General features: G+C 37.4%; 1 protein-coding gene and 1 pseudogene across 5 annotated transcripts in view; one reads left to right on the top strand and one right to left on the bottom strand.

Annotated features, from left to right (window-relative positions):
* SLC9B1 (solute carrier family 9 member B1) overlaps positions 1–15,887 on the top strand; it is a 143,657-nt gene that overhangs the window by 51,161 nt on the left and 76,609 nt on the right. The window lies entirely within an intron of this gene.
* LOC117980020 (actin-related protein 3B-like) lies at positions 4,418–8,233 on the bottom strand (annotated as a pseudogene).

Here is a 15,887-nt window from a genome sequence, read left to right as displayed (position 1 = left end):
CCCACTGTCCAACCAGTCCCAGTGAGATGAACCAGGTACCTCAGTTGGAAATGCAGAAATCACCTGTCTTCTACATCAGTTACGCTGAGAGCTGCAGACAGGAGCTGTTCCTATTTGGCCATCTCGGAACAATCCTCTCTTTTCATTTTTTTAAGAAATATTTGAAAAGCAAAGATTTCATCATTTTGATGAAGTCCAATTTATCAGTTTTTCTTTTATGGAATATGTTTTTGATATTATATCTAAGAAACCTTTGCTTAGTCCAAGGTCATAAATATTTTCTCCTATATTTTTTTCCTAGAAGTTTTACAGTTTTAGCTCATACAATTAGGTCTGTGATCCATTTTAGTTAATTTTCGCATATGACCTAAGGATCTAGGTTTAGTTTTTGTAAATGAATAACCAGTTATTATAGAATCATTTGTTGAAAGAACATCTTTTTCCTATTGAATTGTCTTAGCATCTTTGATGAAAATCAATTGACTATTTATGTGGGTTGGATTCTGAACTCCACTTAGTTCCATTGATCTATCTATCTCTCTTAATGTGGATTCTACACTGTCTTGACTACTGCTGCTTTACACTGAATTTTCAAATAAGACAGTATTAAGTACTCTAACTTCATTCTTACTTAGCAAGATTGTTTTGGCTATTCTAGGTATTTTTGTATTTCTATATAATTTTAGAATCAGCTTGTCAATTTTTCCAATAATCTTTCTAGACTCTTGGCAGGAATTGCAGTTAATTTGTAGATCAATTGACATCTAACAATATTGAGTCATCTAATCCATTAACATGACATATCTTTCCATTTATTTAGGCATTTATCTGAGTGATGTTTTTTAGTTTTCAGTGCAAAGTTTTTGCACTTATTTTGTTAAATTTATTCCTAATTATTATTGCTATAGTTTGAGTGTCTCTACCAAAACTCATGTTGGAATGCTTAAGAGGTGGGGCCTAATGGGAAGTATTTGGGTCTTGGGAGCTCTTCTTTTGTGGGCAGCTTGGTACTATTCTTACACTGGTGAGTGAGTTCTCACTCTTGTGGGATTAGTTGTCTCAGGAATGGATTAGTTACCATGAGAATGAGTTGCTATACGGTGAGGTCACGCTTCATGCTTGGCCTCCTGGTACATGCCTACTCCCCTTTGACCTTGTTCTACCATGTTGTGACACAACACTAAAGCTTTCACCAGAACCCAAGCAGATGCCAGTGTCATTCTTTCCAGTCTGCAGAACTGCAAGCCAAATATACCTCTTTATAAATTACTCAGTCTCCGGTATTCTGTTATAGCAACACAAAACGGACTAAGACAGAAAATTTGTACTGAGAGTGGGATGTTGCTATTTAGATACTCAAAAATGCAGAAGCATCATTGGAACTGGGTAATGGGCAGAAGTTGGACAAGTTTGAAGGAGCAGACTAGAAAAAGACTGTATTGCCATAAACAGAGCATTAAGGATAATTTCAATGAGGGCTCAGAAGACAACAAAAAGACGAGAGAAAGTTTAGAATTTCTTAGAGATTGGTTAAGTAGTCATTATCACAATGCTGATAAAAATATGGACAGCAAAGGCCATTCTAATGAGATCTCAGATAGAAATGAGGAACAAGGTATTAGGAACTGGAGACCAAGTCATCCTTGTTAGACCATAGCAAAAATTTGGCTGTGTTGTTTCTAAGGCTTTGTGCCCTAAGGTTTTGTGGAAGGCCAAACTTAAGAGTGATGAACTAGGGTACCTGGCAGAAGAAATTTCTAAGCAAAATATAGAGCAGCTATGTAGTTACTTCTTACTACATTCAGTGAAATGCAAAATGACAAGGGAAGCAAGCATAAAAATTTGAAAATTAATAGCCTGGCCATGTGGTAGAGAATGAAAGAGCATTTTCAGGAGAGGAATCCAAGGGTGCAGCAGAACAACCAATACTAAAGAGATTAGCACTGAGAGAAGAGAGCCAGTTGATAATTATTGAGACAATTTTTTAAAGGCCCTGAAGACATTTCAGAAATTTTTGAGGTTGCCTTTCCAGAGGTCTAGGAGGACGGAATGGTTTTAAGAGACAGAATCCATGCATCACTGCCCTGTGCTGTTTTGAGATCCTGCTCCCCAAATTCTGGCACAGCCCTCAGCAGCCACCCCAGCCATGGCACAATCATACCCAGGTATGGCTCAGGCTGCCATCCCACAAGATACAAACCATAAACCTTGGTGGCACGCAGTCGTGGATCAAGCAGCCTCAGATACAGCTCATGACAGCACTCTGGAGGGTGCAAGTGGTAAGCCTTGATGGCGTTTACAACCATGTGGTACTAGTTTTGCAGATGTGCAGAATACAAGAGAAGTGGAGGCATGGTGGCTTCCACCTAGATTTTAAGGAATGTACTGAAAAGACTGGGAGCTCAGGTGGAGATTTGTTGCAGGGCCAGAGCCACTGCAGTGTACTTTCCCTAGGGCAATGCTGAGCAGAAATGTAGGGTTGGAGCTGCCACAAAGAGTCTGTACCAGGGCAATACCTAGTGAATCCATGAAGTGGACCACCACTGGGACTCCAGAACTATAGAGCCATTGCCACCATACAACCTCAGCCTGGAAAAGCCATAGGTATCCAATTCCAACCAGTGAGAGCAGCCATGTGGCTATGCCCAACAAAGCAATGGAGGTGGGGCTGCCCAAGGCTTTAGGGATAAAAAATCCCCACTGTGCCCAGGAGGTAGCACGTGGAGTGGAGAATTATTCTGGAGTTTTAAGATTTAGTGTCTGCCCTGCTGAGTTTTGAACTTGCTTGAGGCCTGTCACCTCTTTCTTCTTTTGGCCTATTTCTCCCTTTTGGAATGGGACTGTCTGCCATATGACTATTCCACCATTGTACCTTGGAAGTAAATAACTTGTTTATTTTATTTTATTTTATTTTACAGGCTCATAGCTAGGAGGAACTTGCCTTGAGTCTTATATGAGACTTTGGACTTTGACCTTTGAATTCTTACTGGAATACATTAAGACTTTGGGGACCATTGAGATTGAATAATTACATTTTATAGTGTAAGAGGGACATGAATTTGGGGTTCCAAGGGTGGAATGCCATGGTTTCCGTGTCTCTGCCAAAAATCATGTTGGAACCTTTAAGAGGTAGGGCCTAATGGGAGATGCTTGGGTCATGGGGGCTCTGCCATTTTGAGCAGCTTGGTGCAGTCCTCATATAGTGAGTGAGTTCTTGCTCTCATGAAACTGGATTGGTTCCTGTGGGAATAGATTAGTTACCCTGAGAATGGATTGTTATAAAGCAACCCATTGTACAAGGTTGTACCTTGTGTTTGGCCTCTTGGCACATTCCCACTTCCTCTTTGGTCTTCTGCCATGTTGTGATGCACTACTAAAGCCCTCACCAGAAGCTAAGCAGATACTGGTGCCATGCTTCTTGAACTTCCCAGTCTGGAGAAACATGAGCTAAATAAACCTCTTTATACAGTCTCAGGTATTCTATTATAACAACATAAAACAAACTAAGACATTTATTTTTGATGCTATTGTGATTGGAATTGTTTTCTTTATTTCATCTTTGTACTGTTTGTTGCTACTATATATATAACCGATTTTTGTATATTGATCATATACTCTACAAACTTGCTAAGCCACCCTCTTAGTTCTAGTAAGTCTGGGAGGGGGTGTGGTATGTGGGTGTGTGTGTGTGGGTGTGTTCCTTAGGATTTTCTGTATACAAGGCTAACAATAAAAAGAGTTGTCTTTTTTCCATAACTTTTTTCCTTGACTATTGCAAGGAAAAAATAGAAGTGGTAAACACAGATATCTTTGCATGTTTCCTAATCTAGAGGTAAGCACATTTTTACCATTAAGTATGTTGGCTGTAGGCTTCTGGTAGATGCCTTGATCATTTGAAGAAGTCCCCTTCTATTCATAAGCTGATGAGATTTTTTAAAATATATGAGTGTTGAATTCCGTCAAATGCTTTGCTGCATCTATTGAGGTGATCATATGGTTTTGTCCTTTATTCTGTTAATATAGTTTATTACATTGATTTTTGGATGTTAAGTCAACCTCACATTGCTGAGATAAACTTCATTTGATTATGGTATAAAATCCTTTTCATATGTTGCTCAATTACATTTGCTAATATTTGGTTAAGAATATTTATGTCTAGGTTCATAAGGGATATTGGTATATAGCTGTGTTTTCTTGTAATGTCTTTGTCTTGTTTTGATATCAGGGTAATATTGATATCAAATGAAATAAAGTTCATTGGGAAGTTTCCTTCCTCCTCTATTTGCTTAATAAAGTTTTTGTAACATTGGTATTATTTCCTCCCTTAATAGTTGGATAGAATTCACCGGTGAAGTATATTTTTTCTCTATAGGAAGATTTGAAATTACTGATGCAATTTCTTTACTTGATATTGATATTTGTTTTTTTTTTTTCCTTTTTCCTTGAGTCAGTTTTGGTAATTTGTGTCTTTCTAGGAATTGTTCTATTTTACCTAAGTTGTCAAATTTTTTGCCTTAAAGTTATTATGCTATTTTCTTAACATCCTTTTAAGGGTAGGGTCTGTGATGATATTTTTCTTTGATTCTTGATTTTGGGAATTAGTGTCTTCTTTCTTTTTTCTTGGTCAATGTAACTAAATATTATTTATCTTCTTGACTTTCCGAAATAAGCAATTTTGAGTTTCTTTGGTTGTTTTTAATGTTATCCTGTTCTGTATTTATCGTTTTCCACTGTGACCTTTTTATTTCATACATCCTACTTACTTTTGGCTTGGTTTACTCATCTTTTTCTAGAGTCTTAAGATGGAAGTTTTAATTACCAATTTTAGATTATTTTTTCTTTCTGTTTTTAAAGCTATACATTTTCCTCTATACACTGCTTTAATTGCATCCTGTAAATAATGCTATGTTATTGTTTTTTTGTATTTGAAGTTTATAACATTTTATTTATAAAAATAGGCTGGGGGAAAAGGATTTATACCACTGCATTCTTTCCTGGGGGAGAACTATTTTGGGCCATTTTTGAAATTTTTTTTCCTCTTAACAATTTTCAAAGTCACATTTGAATTCCTTCAGAATGGTATTTGTCAACAAAAAAGCTCAAGTGAAAAGGAGGAGGGAAACTGGGGAAGCATGAAGAAAGGGAGTGAGAGAAGAAGGAGTGGGCATACAACAGTCAACACATAAAGAAATGGCTTTTACTGAAATGACTCTGCCCTGTGCCTCATGCACTAGATGATGCAAGCATGCTGCTCAGACATCAACACCAAATGTCATTTAGAAATGGTAGTCTTCTCTGGGTTCTGAAGGACACTTGTTCCCCAACATGACACTATTAAATGATGCTTTCAAGGCAGACACTAAGACATTACTCCAAAGAGAAGGCTGTGGTGGCAGATGCTGGGGCCATATTCTTCATAGTCCTTCTTGGTGTGACAGGCCTGAAATAACTCCAGAGTTGAGGCTATCATTAAGCTTCCAAACCATAAGGCATTGTGCTGCATGTGATGGATTACCACCCAAACCTCTGCAAGCTTAGGTTTGATTCTCCTGCCACTGAGCTCCTTACTGAGTTTTAATCTGGCATGTACCACTCTTCAAATCTCTCTGTAGTTGAGGTTCAAATCCCTGAATATGGTCAAACCCCTTGAAAGAACAACATTCTTATACAGTGGACCATACACATCAATGGGACAGTTTTGTATTCATCAACAACATTCAAGATGGATTCCATAAAGTCTGGGTTGGCAAACTCTGGGTAAAAAAATATTTCAGGTTGCAGGAACCTTTTGTAACCAACATCTATTATGAACTTCTCCTGGTTGATCACATTGATACCTGTGTATTGTTTGATCCACTTCCAGGAATCCACATCATGCTTAGCAAATTCCTTGACTGTATCAGGGCAAATGTAACAGTATTTCTCCTTAATGGCTTTTGTGGTCTCCAGTGACTGCTCAAGAGGGATTCCTACCTCCCTCTCCCTTAGCAGCTGTTGAATGAAATACACAGTATCACCTACAATCAGGATGTGATTGATGCAGCTCCCAATTACATAACCTTCTACAACTGGGAGAACATGGGTGACTCCATCTCCTTTGTCAATGACTATACTCATTAACATACATTCACCCACTTGTTGAGATGTCCAAGATACTGCCAAGGCCAGTACCTCCTGAACTGCAATGTAGAATCCTGGTACATTAAATAATTCAAACATAATTTCTGCAAAAATGCTCTGTATTTTCTAGTGTATTCAGTGGAAGTTCTGTCATTAAAAAATAATGGTCCTCAGATTCTGCTCAAAGATATTTAAAAACCACTTGCTCCATGAACCTTTCCATAATATCCCAGTCTTCAGTGATTCCATGTCATATTGACCACTTTGTAGCATACATAGATTTATCAATGGCTTCATCCTGTATGAAAAAGTCAAGGTCATCAACTCCCCTCAACATTCTCCTTTGGGCTTTGTCAACTACCTTTGCTGACTCTCTGATAGAAATGCAAGAAAGAATAGTAAACTATGGCTCAGTGTTGCCTGCATAGCCAAGCTCAGAATATCTACTGAGGTGATCACAGGGCTGAGACCCAGAGCAGTGGGTGCAGCTCAACCTCCAGGTGTGGGCTGGATGCCAGGGGCTGAGAGCAAGGCAATGGAGGAGCCAGGGTGGGCACCAAGTGGCTCTTACCTGATACCACAGTCTGCCACACAGGAAGGCAGGAACCCCGCCATGCTTGGAATACACAGCATTTAGCCCCACTGGCCACCCTGGAGCACCCTGCCACCATCCACTTGGCAACCCACTCACCCCATACACCATGTCTCCTGCGTGTTTCCACTTTTATTCATTTTAAGATATATTGTAGATGGGTGCAGCAAACCACATGGCACATGTATACCTATGTAACAAACCTGCATGTTCTGCACATGTATCCCAGAACTTAAAGTACAATAAATTTTTAAAAAGGAATATTTTAAAGGATCAGCCTACTATTTGACAGTCATGGAAATAGTGAATGGGAATTAAAGGGAAAAAAATAAGTAAGCAAAGGAAGGGAGGAGGAAAGGGAAAAAGAAAGGAAAGAAAAGGAAAAGGGAAATACAAGAAAAGAGCCAAATAAATAAATAAATAAACAAATAAGTGACTGAAAGTCTGGGAGTTGGCAAATACTATTCAGACAACACTGACAAAATAGGCCTCTTGCTAAAAATAGCAGAATGCACAAAGTACAGGAGCAGCCTGTCTGTCCTGAGAGGCTGGGGAGGTTTAGGAAAAGAGGCTGGGGAGATTTGAGACAGATCTGAAGTATGTAGTCAGTTTTTGCTTGGTGGAAAAAGTAATCATGGGTGATTCAGAAAAAGGAAGATACTTACATAATAATTGTTTTGTACCTTTTTTTAGTCTTCTATTACTTTCATAAAATTATCTTTGCATCAAAAGTTATTAACACTTTCAGGACTCCTTGTATGCAAAATTCTTTGAATTGCATGTCTTAATTTGTGATCACACTGGTAATTTATATAGCACAATGAACTGAATGTGTGTCTTTATGTTTAAAGGGAAAAATAAAATTCAAAACAGCATATTTGATATAATTTATGATTACATAATAGAGAAATATCAATTTTGATATAATTTTTAGAAAATAAAGCTTAGGCCAGTCACGGTGGCTCATGCCTGTAATCCCAGCACTTTGGGAGGCTGAGGCGGGCGGATCACCTGAGGTCGGGAGTTCAAGAGCAGCCTGACCAACATGGAGAAACCCTGTCTCTACTAAAAATACCAAATTAGCCGGGTATGGTGCTGCATGCCTGTAATCCCAGCTACTAGGGAGGGAGGCAGGAGAATCGCTTGAACCCGGGAGGCGGAGGTTGTGGTAGGCTGAGATCATGCCATTGCACTCCAGCCTGGGCAACAAGAGCAAAACTCCATCTCAAAAAAAAAAAAAAAGAAAGAAAGAAAGAAAGTAAAGCTTAATGAAAATTTCTTATTAGTAGAACTACTAAAAAAATACAGTGACTCTAAACTCATATCTTACCACTCAATAGATGTGTATCGGAATTTAAGCAGCAGAGAAATCATTTTTAACTTTTTTTAAATTTTTACTTATCAAAAAACCATATGAGCTAAAAATAACAAGGCTTCCTAAAATGTACAAACCTCACCACAGCTTTACCACACTGTTTTTTGGGGGGTTTTGCTATTTTAAAATATAAAATAATTCTTCAATATAACTCACAATTTTTTAAGTATCAGCAATACTATGTTATTTATATTAATAAATTCTGCTTCCTTTTGTGAGATTAATTACTCCATAGCCTTTGCCAGTCTGTTTCTGGCCATTTTACTATCTCTCTACTCAGAGTTGTAATTGCCCTTTACCTATCCTTCTTAATCAGAACATCCTTCCTTTATACCACTTATTAAAAAATAAATTTAATACTTAATTCAATTTAATACTTCTAAATAAACATATATATATAATATAGTCAAGTTCATTAGGAATATATGTGTGATTTTTCACATTTCTTTAATGTCCAAAAAGATATCCCAGTGCATATATGTTTTCTGGTGAGTTTTAATGTACATATTATTTATTATTCTTTTTTCCTGACACTAGTGCTTCTCAAATTATCTGTGATGAAGAAACAGATGTGGTTTTTTTGTTTTGTTTTTCTTTAAAAAAAAAAACTTTTATTTTGGGTTCAGGGGTGCATGTTCAGGTTTGTAACATAGGTAAACTTGTGTCATGTGGGTTTGTTGTACAGATTATTTTGTCACCTAGGGACTAAGCTTAGTAGATTAATACCCAATTGTTTTTGTTTTTAATTTCCTATTTGATGTAGACTGATGTTTACTTTTTATAAAATACAGTGTCAAATTGCTATAGAAGTTTGTAACCACTCTCCATTTCTGTATTTGTCTTGTCACTGAGAACAAATCCTTGGCACCAGCCAAGCGGGCCCCTGACCAACAGCACAGGGGAGCGTCCTTCTGGCTCCTTGCTTCCTGTCAGCGATCCGCTCACTAGACAAGTGCCTGAACCACTCCCTTCTCTTGTCTATTGATATTCAAGCAAAATCTCAATGCAAAAAGAGAATCCATGATGTAATTAGAGAAGATAAAGTGTTCTTTTCACATATATCCTAAAAAATATCTTTCCTCAAAATGTCAAAAATTCTATAACCAGAAATGTTCTGATTTTCCTAGAATGCAAGAATTCCTGGAAGAACATCTTAACAGATTGCAATGTTCTTTCATGCTCACTAGTTCATTTTATTGTAACAAAACCTATTTATGTTGGCAGGAGATAATTTTTTATCCCCATTTTACAGATAATAAAACTGACTTACAGGTTAAAAAAATTACATATATATAGTAATTACCTTGTGTTTTCTTCTTTCACCCATAATTACCATTTGCGTGTGTGTGTGTGTGTGTGTATATATATATATATATATGTCTCCTAATCTCCTATCCTTTTACATTCAACCTGCTTGTTTTATCTAAAGTTTGTTTCTTGTAGGCATCATATAGCTGAATCTTGTTTTTTTAAAGTCCTGTACAGTAATAGTTGCCTTTTTATTTTAGTCCATTCACATAATTATTGATATGGTTGGACTTGCATTTAACATTTTGTTATTTGTTTTCTATGTGTCATGTCTTTTTGTTTTTCTTTTCTTACATTACTGCTTCTTTCATGTTAACCAAGTATTTTTAGTGCCCTATTTCAATTTCTCTGTTGATTTTTTTTTTCTTGAGACGGAGTCTCGTTCTGTCACCCAGGCTGGAGTGCAGTGGTGGGATCTCGGCTCACTGCAAGCTCCACCTCCTGAGTTCACGCCATTCTCCTGCCTCAGCCTCCCAAGTAGCTGGGACTACAGGTGCCTGCCACCATGCCCGGCTAATTTTTTTGTATTTTTCGTAGACACGGGGTTTCACCATGTTAGCCAGGATGGTCTCCATCTCCTGACCTTGTGATCCGCCCACCACGGCCTCCCAAAGTGCTGGGATTACAGGTGTGAGCCACTGCGCCTGGCCTCTCTGGGGCTTACTTTTTTAAGAGACAATGGCATGGTCATAGCTTATTGCAGCCTCAAACTCCTGGGCTCAATCAGTCCTCTCACCTTTGCCTGTCAAGTAGCTGGGACTACAGGCATGTGTCATCACACCTGGGTAATTTTGCTTAAATTTTTTAGAGACAGATGTATTAGTCCATTCTTGCATTGCTTTCAAATACCTGAGACTCGATAATTTATAAGTGGTTTAATTGCCTCACAGTTCTTCAGGCTGTACAGGAAGCATGCAGGCATCTGCTTCTGGGAAGGCTTCAGGAAGCTTACAATCATGGCAGAAGGCAAAGACATGTCACATAGCGAAAGCAGAAGTAAAAGAGCAAGGGGCAGTGCCATACACTTTTAAATGACGAGATCTCACAAGAATTTACTCACTGTCCCAAGGACAGCACCAAGAGGATGGTACTAACCATTCAGGAGAAATCTGCCCCCATGATCCATTCACCTCCCGGCAGGACCTATCTCCAACATTGGGGATTACAATTCAACATGAGATTTGGGCAGGGACACATATCCAAACTATATCAACAGAGTTTCATTGTGTTACTCAGGCTAGTCTCAAACTCCTAGCCTCAAGCAATACTTCTATCTCAGCCTCCCAAGTACCTTTGGGGATTATAATAATCAATCATCTTCACTTTTTACAATCTACTTTGGTTTAATAATTTTTACTTAATTCCAGTGTTATATAGCAACTTTGATCCAATGTACCTCTTATATGCTATGAACTCAGCAGTATTGTTATAGTTATTGCCTATAATAATCAGATGCTTTTTTTAAAAAAGAGATGAAATCAGAATACACACACACACACACACACACACATATACACACATACACACATACAATCTTTTATACTTACAAATTTATTTACCACTTCCAGTGCCGTTTATTCCTTATAGGTTCAAGTTGCCATCTGGTGTCATATCCTTTTATCTTAAAAGCATTTTATTTAGTGTTTCTTTAGCAAGGATAAGTTCTCTTTATTTTTATTTATCTGGAAATGTCTTTATTTCAGCTCCATTTTTGAAGGATCATTTAACTGGATACCGAATTCTTAATTGACAGTTATTTTTCCCTCCACTTTTGAAATGTCGCTTCATAAGGCCTCCATTTTTTTCAGATAAAAATGCCAGTATTGATCATATTATTGTTCCCCTGTATGTGATAAGTCATCTCTTGCTACTTTCATGATTTTCTTATTATCCTTGGTTTTCACCAATTTGACTATGATGGCTCTAGGTGTGAATCTCTTTGTGTTTATCCTACTTGAGATTTGTTGAACTTCTTATATTTGAAGATTAATGTTTTTCATAACATTTTTGAAGTTTTCAGACATTATGTTTTCAAATATTTTTCTGCCCTCTTATCTCCCTCTTCTCCTGGAATTCCCATTATGCATATGTTAGTGCTCTTGATGGTATCCCATAAGTTTCTGAGGATCTGTTTATTATTCTTTGTTCTTTTTTCTTTTTGTTCTTCAGATTGATTAACCTCTATTGGTCTATCTTCAAGTTCACTGATACTTTCTTTCACAAGGCCAAATATGCTACTGAACCTCGCTAGTGATTTTTTCACTTTAACTGTTGTACTTTTCGATTCTAGATTCTATTTTTAAATATATTCTGTCTCCTTATTCATGTTCTCTATTAGACAGCACATTATCATATTTTTAATTTGAACATATTTATAATATATACTTTGAAAACTTTCTTTCTAAATCCAGTATCTGAATTGAGAGTTTCTATTCACTGCTTTTTTTCCAGAGTATGAGCCATATTTTCCTGTTTCCTTACATGTCTGATAATTTTTAATTGAAAACTAAACACTTTAATTACACATTATAGCAAATCTGGATTTGGTTTTTATTTGTGATTGTTTTTCTTGTTGTTATTGTTTTGGTAATTGGCCTATACATGTTCTGTGTAATCCTTCTGCCCAGTGGTTTTCAGCAGTGATGTCTTTTATATTGTGTTGTTGTTGTTATTGTTGTTTTAGCCTGTCTTTCTAGGGATTTCCTTTGTGTCTGTTGCATAGCTTGATTTTGGAGAGACATAATGTTAAAGCTAGTAAGGCTTCCACTGTCTGCCAAATAATCTGTGGGTGGGTGGGTTAATGCATTCAAAGTTGCAATTAATACTCAAGTCTTACTTCATTTTTACTTTTTGTCATACTCTCTTGAGTCTTTCCTGCACTTCCATACTTTTCCAATTGGCCATATATGTGTGGAGAACTTATCACAAACTTTCTATTATTCTCTCCTTTCCAGGATCAGTCTTTTTTTTTTTTTTTAGTAATACTCAGGTTTTTAATTTATTATAGTGAATGGATACAAAGCAAAATTAGCAAAGGGAAAAAGTTGTATGTGGTAAAGTCTGGAGTATACCAGGCACAAACTTCCTGGAATCATCTCCTGTGGAGTTACAAGGATGTGTTTCTCTTCCCCAGCATGAAATTTTGACAGCACATGTGCAATGTCGTCTACTAGGACCAGAGTCTCATTAGAGACTCAGTACTCAGGATTTTACGGAGGTTACTGTCCTTCACATGTACCAGAATTCCAGACTCCCAGAAGAAAAGCAGCTGTTCAGAGTAAACCATATTGTTTGTATAAACAGTTTAGGCACAGTGAGCCACTCTTCTCAGTGAGAGAATTGGAACTTGGAACTGGAAAACTCTAGCCTTGCATGTGGGTCTTTCTTTCTCTTTCTTTCTTTCTTTCTTTCTTTCTTTCTTTCTTTCTTTCTTTCTTTCTTTCTTTTTCTTTCTTTCTTTCTTTCTTTCTTTCTCTCTCTCTCTTTCTTCCTCTTTGTTTGTTTGTTTGTTTGTTTCTCTCTCTCTCTTTCTTTCTTTTTTAATTTTACTTTGAGTTCCAGGATACATGTGCAGAACGTGCAGCTTTGTTACACAGGTATACATGTGCCATGGTGGTTTGCTGCACCTATTGACCCTCAGGATCTCTCATTTAAATTTTTGTCTTGTCTTCCACTTCCCCAATTGAAACTGCAACCTCAGACTAGCAAAGCTGCAATTCTGTCTGTTCATTCTCAAACCACTCTGCTATATTTAACTGGCAAAACCATTGATTTCTTCCCTCTACTCCATACCAAATCCACCCCTGCCCCCAGCCCTAACAGGAAAGCTGCTGGGTTTTACATCCAGCTTCAAACTGGTAAAACTACCGTTTTTCCCAGCTGAGCTTGGGGATGAGAAGAGAGATGAGAGTGTATTAGTCTGTTTTCATTCTGCTGATAAAGACATACCCAAGACTGGGAAGAAAAAGAGGTTTAATTGGACTTATAGTTCCAGATGGCTGGGGAGGCCTCAGAATCATGGCGGGAGGTGAAAGGCACTTCTTACATGGTGGCGGCAAGAGAAAATGAGGAAGATGCAAAAGCAGAAACCCCTGATAAAGCCATCAGATCTTGTGAGACTTATTCACTACCACGAGAACAGTATGGGGGGAACCACCCCCATAATTCAATTATCTCCCACAACACGTGGGAATTATGGGAGTACAATTCAAGATGAGATTTGGATGGGGACACAAAGCCAAACCATATCAGGGAGCAACCCCAGTCAGGAAGGGCTCAGACTTTTACCAATCCTACCCAAAACCCTAACACTTTTTTCAAGGATAAATGCTTCTTAATTTGATAACTGCCTTTGATGAGTTTTCAGGGTCCTGAAATGTTTGTTTTTGGTATTTTTGCAATTTTTGGGGGGAGTTTTGGTGTGGAAATAAATTGCCAACCTTTTCATGTCACCTCCCAACCTTATCTTTATATCCTCTGATTAACAATTTTCATTAGTAATGTGTTACACAACCAGTACTTGTTTAGACTAACCTACATTTTACCAATTTCTTTGCACATTGTTCCTTCCTTTTTGGTTCTATGTCATATTTCTAAAGCATATCTTTCAGTAGATTTTTCCCTGGTAAAAAATGGCATATGTTCTTAAATGTATTTGTTTGACAATATCTTTCATTTGTCTTTTGTTCGAGTGACAGTTAACTGGCTACAGAATTCAACATTGAATGATTTCTTTATCTCTGTACTTTGAAGACTTTATTTATCTTCCATCTTCTATTGTTGCTGATAAGTACTGAGAATCTGCTCTATTGTTTATTCGATTATGATTAATCTCTTTTTCTCTGTCTAGATTCTTTAAGATTTTATTTTTGCCTTTGGTAGTCTATAGTTTCTCAACATTTTATCTAAGTATCTATTTTTACTTAATCCTGATTAGAACTCATTTGACTTCCTGTGTCCAAATGAATAAAAACCCTAATCAATTCTGTAAAGTTTGAAGCCATTTTTTTTCTCAAATATTATATCTTCTTCATTCTTTCAATTATGTTTCTGAAACTACTATTAGTTGTGTTTTAGATCTTTTCCATAATCTAAATCTCTCATTTTCCACCTCATTTTTGTGTGTGTGTGTGCTATGCTCTTAAGTAATTTCCTCATATCTACTACTTTGCTGTGTTCTCTCTTCAGCCATGTCTAGACTGCTGTTTGGGTACTTAGTGGTTTTTTTTTTTAGTTGAGTAAATTTTACAGTTTTTTCTAGATGTTCTATTTAATTATTTTACAATACTTTCAAGTAATTTCTTCTTCTCATGTCTCCAATTTTAAAAAATTGTCTCTAGTCCCTTTGAAAATACATATTTTATAGTGTCTATCTAGTGGTTCTATTAGCTAAGGTTTTTAGACATCTAATCCCATTCTTTGTTGTATCTGTTAACTTTTGCTCATGGGATATTTCTTCTTATTTTAAGTTCAGATTCACTTGGCTTTACCTTTGAGACTTTATGCAGTCTGGGATCAGGACTGTCTATTAGAGATTTTTTGAATTAGCATCTACTAAGTGTTCTAGGGATACTTCTATGCAGGGACACTTTTATGGTAGGTTTAGAACTTTGGGATCCCTAACCTGTGCACGTAATGTAATTTGAGCCCTACACATAAGTTGGATGAGGCCAGTTTTACCTATGAATTCTCAAAAAAGACTTTGCCACCCAGAGACCAGCTAAGACAAACTGCCTTGTCTTCTCAATTTGTGAGTAGGATGACATTTTCTGGTCCGTGTTTTGTTTTGTTTTGTTTTCTGTTTTGTTTTGTTTTGTTTTCTTGAGATGGAGTTTTGCTCTTGTTACCCAGGCTGGAGTGAAGTGGCGCCATCCCAGCTCACTGCAATGTCCGCCTCCTGGGTTTAAGCAATTCTCCTACCTCAGCCTCCCAAGTAGCTGGGATTACAGGCATGCGCCAACAGGCCAGGCTAATTGTTTGTATTTTTAATAGAGACAGCGTTTCACCATGTTGGTCAGGCTCATTTTGAACTCCTGAGCTCAGGTGATCCACCTGCCTCAGCCTCCCAAAGTGCTGGGATTACAGGCACGAGCCACCATACCCAGCCTGGTCCATTCTTTTAGTAAGAGTTTAGCCCTCCAAGGCTTCCAGTTTTGCAGGATGACAATAATCAGAGGGGAGGAGGAAAGAGATACTTTGTTCTAACTTTCTGCCTGGAGTGAGTCAAAATCGTCCTCTTTTACCCTGGCAAATTCTATACAGCCGGAAAGGGGTCATAGCTAAAAAATGCATATAAACTGTTTTAAGAATATTAAAAGCATTAGCAATTATGATTCATAGCAAATAAAGGTAGCAATTTAATTAGCATATGGAAATTTACCATGTTATTGTCTGTCCTTTATAGAAACCTATGGATTCCTCAGTGAGTAGCACCTAGTTGCCAGAAACAAGATGTCTAGTAACTTATACCTACTCATCTTATCTACCTCTACT

The sequence above is a fragment of the Pan paniscus genome, chromosome 3, assembly GCF_029289425.2.
Source record: "Pan paniscus chromosome 3, NHGRI_mPanPan1-v2.0_pri, whole genome shotgun sequence".
Lineage (NCBI taxonomy): Eukaryota > Metazoa > Chordata > Mammalia > Primates > Hominidae > Pan > Pan paniscus.
The sequence above is the reverse complement of the archived record's forward strand: the minus strand, read 5'-3'. Positions and strand labels throughout refer to the sequence as shown.